This window comes from Dama dama, chromosome 33, assembly GCF_033118175.1.
Source record: "Dama dama isolate Ldn47 chromosome 33, ASM3311817v1, whole genome shotgun sequence".
Taxonomy (NCBI): Eukaryota; Metazoa; Chordata; class Mammalia; order Artiodactyla; family Cervidae; genus Dama; species Dama dama.
Window position 1 is genome coordinate 23,927,409 of NC_083713.1, and position 5,377 is coordinate 23,932,785.

Below are 5,377 nucleotides of genomic sequence, written 5' to 3' on the forward strand. Positions count from 1 at the left end.
GGACAGCAGATGCCACTTAAGAGGGGGTGTAAGAGTGCTTCCCCACCCACTCACCCAGGCCTCCCCGCTGTGAACAGCTCTGACTGAAGCCTGCCCCTCCCCCCAGCGTGGTCTGCTCCTTTATGGACTACATTTTCTAAAATGAACCCCTAAGAGCTGAAGTAAAACTACTCCAAGCCTTCCCTCGTATCATAAAAGAGAGAAGAGGCATATCATTATGGTTAGTGTTTTAAGTGTATTTTAATGGTTATTTTAAATGGCATTCAAGTTTAGTTCCAAGTTCAACAGGGGTTCTTAACCTCCCATACAAACAGGAAATAGTCCTGAAGATCAATGAGAGAACTCGTTCAGCGTCTCCCTGAATTCTGATCCCTCGGGACATCCTTTATTAAACTCTTAAAAGTGTTTGCAAGAACCTTCCCACCTATTGAGGTTTCTTCTCGTCCTGCCCTCAGAGACGGGTTTGTCCCTTTCTGGGGGGACAGCCGCGGTGAAGGGTGTCACTGGGGCAAGCGGGAAGTGCGCGGAGGGGGGCGTGGAGGTGGGGCCGGGACGCTGGGGGACCCGGGCGCCCTGCGTGGCCCGCGGGCGCGGCTGCTGCGGTCCCAGGCGCGGGGAGGACGGGGCGGCGCTACCCTCGGGCCTGGGGCGGCAGGTCGCGCCCTCCGTTACCGCTCAGCCTGCGTATCCGCGTCTCCTCCGCTTGCGGTTTCTGGTCGGATCCCAGCTGGCCCGGACTTGCTCCGAAGTAGGCGGAACCGCTGTCGAGCGAAAAGTGCACACCGGTGATTGATGAACTCTTAATAGAACTAACCTCGCCCGCCTCCAGCCTAGACACACACGCGGAGCAGGCCTTCACCCCAGCCCCTCCCCTGGCCTCCCCGCGGGCCAGGGGGACGCGGTCGCCAGCCGGTCGGGTGATTAACTCACCGTTTGTCTTTCGGAAAGTGTTCCAGGTGGGTCGGAACACCCTCCCGTCCGCCGCGCCGCCGGGAGAGCGGGTCGAGCGCGCGTCACATGGCGCTGGCCGAGCCGGCCTTTGTGCGGCGCGACCGCCCCCACCGCCCCGGGGAGGCGGCAGCTATTGTTCCCCGTGGGGGTAGGAGGCTCTCCGACCGGGGGTCCACGCCGGCCCTCTCTCCAGTGTGCCCCCAGGTTCGAGCCTGGGTGGGGGCCTCCTTTGTGTGTTTTTGCTGGCGACGGAGATGGCATCGTTGCTGCCCCAAGGGGTTAGCAGACGCGGGTGAAGGAGGTCAGTTCTGGCTCTGCCACTCCCTGGAGTTCAACCCAACAGACCCACTTTCCCGGTCATTTGGCCCTCAGGCCCTTGTGGAGATGGGGAGGGGTGTGGTATTTTAGGGCAGCTTTCCTAACAATAGAGCCATCAAAAGGCCTTCTCCCAGTCTCCTCTAAGTCGGGGACTCTCGTCGCCTTCTTCAAAAAGGCCTTGGTCCAATAGGCACTCTTGGACGGATTTTAGCCCGGCCTCCACCCTAAAACACTGCCTCTGTACCAGGATTCTCCATGCATCCTGATTTCAATTAAGATCTCCTCTTTGGGTTCTTACTAATGTTAAAATCCTATTCTCTGGACTTCCCAGGTGGTTCAGTGGTGAGGACTCCGCACTCCCAGTGCAGGGGACCCGGGTTCAATCCCTGGTCAAGGCACTAGATCCCACATGCTGTAGCTAAGACACGGTGCAGTCAAATACAGAAACCAATAAATACATATTTTTTTAAAATCCTATTCTCATGATTTTCCAGATATTATTCTTCCAGATAAAATGACCCCAACTAGATATAGGAACCACTCAAGACTTACCCCTGGAGGAAGAAATGGCAATCCACTCCAATATTCTTGCCTGGGAAATCCCATGGACAGAGGAGCCTTCAAAGCTACAGTCCATAGAGTAGCAAAGAGTCACGACTGAGCAATGAGCAAGAAGAGGAGATTTTACCACAAGATCAGGGACAAGAAGACTTCTGTAGTATCTCCCACCATGCTGATCTTCTGGGAACCCTTCACCTGCTTCTGCTACTGCAAATGACTGGACATCCATTAATTTTGGTTCTTCATGTGTGGAAACCTTTTGTTCACTATGCTTCAGAAGGCTGGGCCTGGCCTGAAAATGGATCTTTGAATTGTCTTTGTACTTGTCCCAACTTGCCAAGGTGAGTATGAGACCTGAGTGAAATGTTTAGGCGTGGGCTTTGGGCCAGGCATATAAATCCATTTGGCCAACTCTGGGCACCCAAAATAAAGGGCTTTGTAGCTGGAGTAGAAGACAGGGAGCAGTGATAACTAAAATTTCATCCTCTCTGATGATCTTCTCTACCACCAGCATCACCAATGCAGTAAGTGCAGAGGATTCATCTACCCTATCTTTTTTTCTCTCCATCCAGACCTTCTACAAGAGAGATCTAAGAGAGCCAGTCCTCAGAGGTGGTATGGGTGCAGCTGGCGACTCAGTCTCACTTCCCTGTGCCCTAAGTGTCAAGGGATAGGCCCGCTCATCCAAGCCATAGCTACACCCCCCCTATGGGAAGATGCAGTGCCCTGAAGTAATCAGACTATAGGCCTGTGGGAACTGGAGCCTTCTGTCTCTCTTTATATTTACTTAATATGAACTTCTGTTCATCCTGTTCTTTTCCTACAGTTTCTGAAAGAAGGACCGGAGTAATGCCAAGGATTGCCAGATGAAGAGGACCTTCCTAAATTCTGTAACTGAGATTAACCCATTCTTGACTTCAGGAGGCAATTTCAACTAATTCTCAGGATAAAGTCAAAACAGGCCTGGGATGTCCCTTGAATATCCATGGTGTAAACAGGCTTCTGGCTCCCCCAGGTCAAGCAGAAAAACACTGTTTTAGAATGTTTGGCTTCTCCTTTGTTATTCAAACATACACCCACACACACATCCTCTTCACCCTCCGTAGTGAAAAACCTCAACAGATGGGGAGCCTAGGTGCTCAAGCCTGCTGGCTGAGAAGATCACTTCACTCAAGGGTCAGTTGGCTGGTACAGAATGGGGGAGGAAGAGGGATGAGTAACTAGTATAGTTAATTACCATGTTTAAAATACCCCTTACAGATACAACTTTAAAAAGTGCTTTTCAACAAGGTTAGCAGCCTCTGGGACCAGGGAAACCAATTTGGCCGATGCGTCTCTGATAGGGACTAGGCTTGCGGTTGCACCAACGGGCAAGTACTTGCTCTGTATTCGCTCCCTCTCTTATTTGAAAGCCTGTACAAAGAAATAGTACAAATGGATAGTTAACATAATGATTCCGTCTGAGAAGGATTTTTCTCTGTGAGGTCCTTAGATAAGGCTGAGGTCTGAAAGCCAGGAGGTAGAATGTGTTACCGCCCTTTTTTGCCACCTTTCCTCTGTAACTTCCCCATCCGCTTGGCTAACTCAGTAGGGTTTTCTCACTCCACTGCAGGCTGGGTCCTGAGTTTCTCCTTGGTAGCCAGGGCAGGCTCTCCCTGTGCCTAAATCTTTTCCCACCCCCAGCTCTCATTCTGCAGCTGGTCATTCCAGCTACTTCATCTCAACCCTGCTTTAATTCACGTTTGATTGGCAAGACGGACCAGGGGGCTCCCAAATGACTTCCACCCCCATCCATAGGCCTGGGCTTGGGGCCCTGACCCCTTTCTTCAGGTGCCCAGAGAATCGCGCACAACCTCCCTAATAAAACCTCCCTCCAAAGGGTCTAAGTAGGGGAAAAAAAAAAAACAAGGGCAGAGCCGGCCACGGCCAGAGCCAAAGAGCCATTTCCTCCCCTTGGGCAAAGGGGGTTAGCCTCCCCGAGCCCAAGGCCCGCAACGAGGCCGGCCCCACCCACCTGCGGGTGTCAGGCGCCTTGCCGCCTTTGTGCAGCCTCCCCGCCGCGGGGCCCGTGGGAAGCCGCGCTCACAATGGCGCCGCTGCTCCCGCAGCCCTCGACCCAGCAGCGCCCGGCAGCGAGGGGCCAGCAAGCAGCCTCCTCGAGGCCGTGGTGAGCTCCCCACGGAGCCCGCCCGCCGCTCCCGGGAAGAAGCCCCGGTCTGGAGTGGCGGTGTCCTTCCGCTGCAGACGTGCCCCTTCCCGCTGCAGGTCCTCCGCGGGAGAAGCAGCGGCCTGGGGCGCCATTGCCGGGCCCGCGCTCCCCTCCCCCACCGTCCTTTCTCTGCCTTCCCGAGACCGGAGAGGGGGAGGCGGGCGCCTCCGCTGATAGAGCAGCTATTGTGACCTTCCCTCGCGGAGCGGGAACCCAGCCGGCTGCGCACCCCCGGCGGTGGCGGGGGAGGAGGAGACCGAGTGCGCAAACCTCGGGCCGCGGAGGGGGTGGCAGTGGGAAATAAAGCTTTGCAACCTCGGGCAGTTGGGCCCTTCAGAGGGTGTTTGTTTGTGTTTAGACTCCGGTGCTTCCTAACACTAATTGCAGGCTCAAAAAGAGCAGAATTTATGGCGAAGGCCAAGGCGGCTTGTTTATAATTCATGCAGTTTTAAATGGCTGTGCGCGGGCTCCGCTCTCGCCCTGGCTGGCGGCCGCGCGGGAAGGGCCTTCCCAAGACTGGCCGCCGCCCCCACTCGCGCCGGGAGCGACCGAGTGTGGTCATCACATGACGCTCACGCCAGGGGCAGGAATGCAGCCATCCGAGTCGCTCCCGGAAGCCTCGGGGAACCTTCCTCCAGAGGTGGGAGAGGACTCCCACCCTGCTAGCGTGGGGGTGCTTTGGGGCCAGCTGCAGCTGCTTGGAGAGGGAGCTCCCAACCCCGCGCTTCTTTGGAGCCTGAGTGTGAGAGGAGGCTGATGTCAACCGGGCCAGACACCGTTTAAAATCTAATCCATGAAACCCTAAGCCGCAGATGACACTTGGGGCCTTGCAGACACCCGCAGACTCAGCAGATACTCCTGCGGTAACACACCGCGCTGGAAAACGCCTGGAGCCGTGATGCATTATGTATTTTTATTATTATTTATGGTAGGAAGAGGAGATGAAGGGAAAACCGGGCTGAATCTAAACAGCCTGACAATTCATCTATTTAATATTTAGCCAGTTAAGAAAGGTTGTTGTAATCCCTGCAAGGCAGCAAGCTCTCCTTTGATTTCCCTAATAGCTTTAAAAAATAATTTCTTGCAAGACAATTAGAAATTCTGCCTATGGATGCAAATTTCATAGAAAAACAATTTTAAGCCTTGAACGTGGGTAAAATATCCCTTCGGTTGAAGTCATTTATTCTTTTGATACACTTCTACAACATGTATACTTTAAACCTGCTCAGATAAAGTGAAATTTAGCAAAAAGGATAATTCCCTCCCGCCCCCAATCTAACATGCCATTTTAAAAACAGCACAAAGGAACAAGGAAACTAAATATTATTTTGAGCCATC

The 5,377-nt window shown here is 53.7% G+C and overlaps 1 long non-coding RNA gene across 1 annotated transcript; it reads left to right on the forward strand.

Moving 5' to 3' along the window:
- Positions 1-1,915: 1,915 nt before the first annotated feature.
- LOC133051034 (uncharacterized) lies at positions 1,916-2,872 on the forward strand. The gene is made up of 2 exons (XR_009691754.1): positions 1,916-2,171; positions 2,657-2,872. It is a non-coding gene; the product is annotated as an uncharacterized LOC133051034 (long non-coding RNA).
- Positions 2,873-5,377: the final 2,505 nt, after the last annotated feature.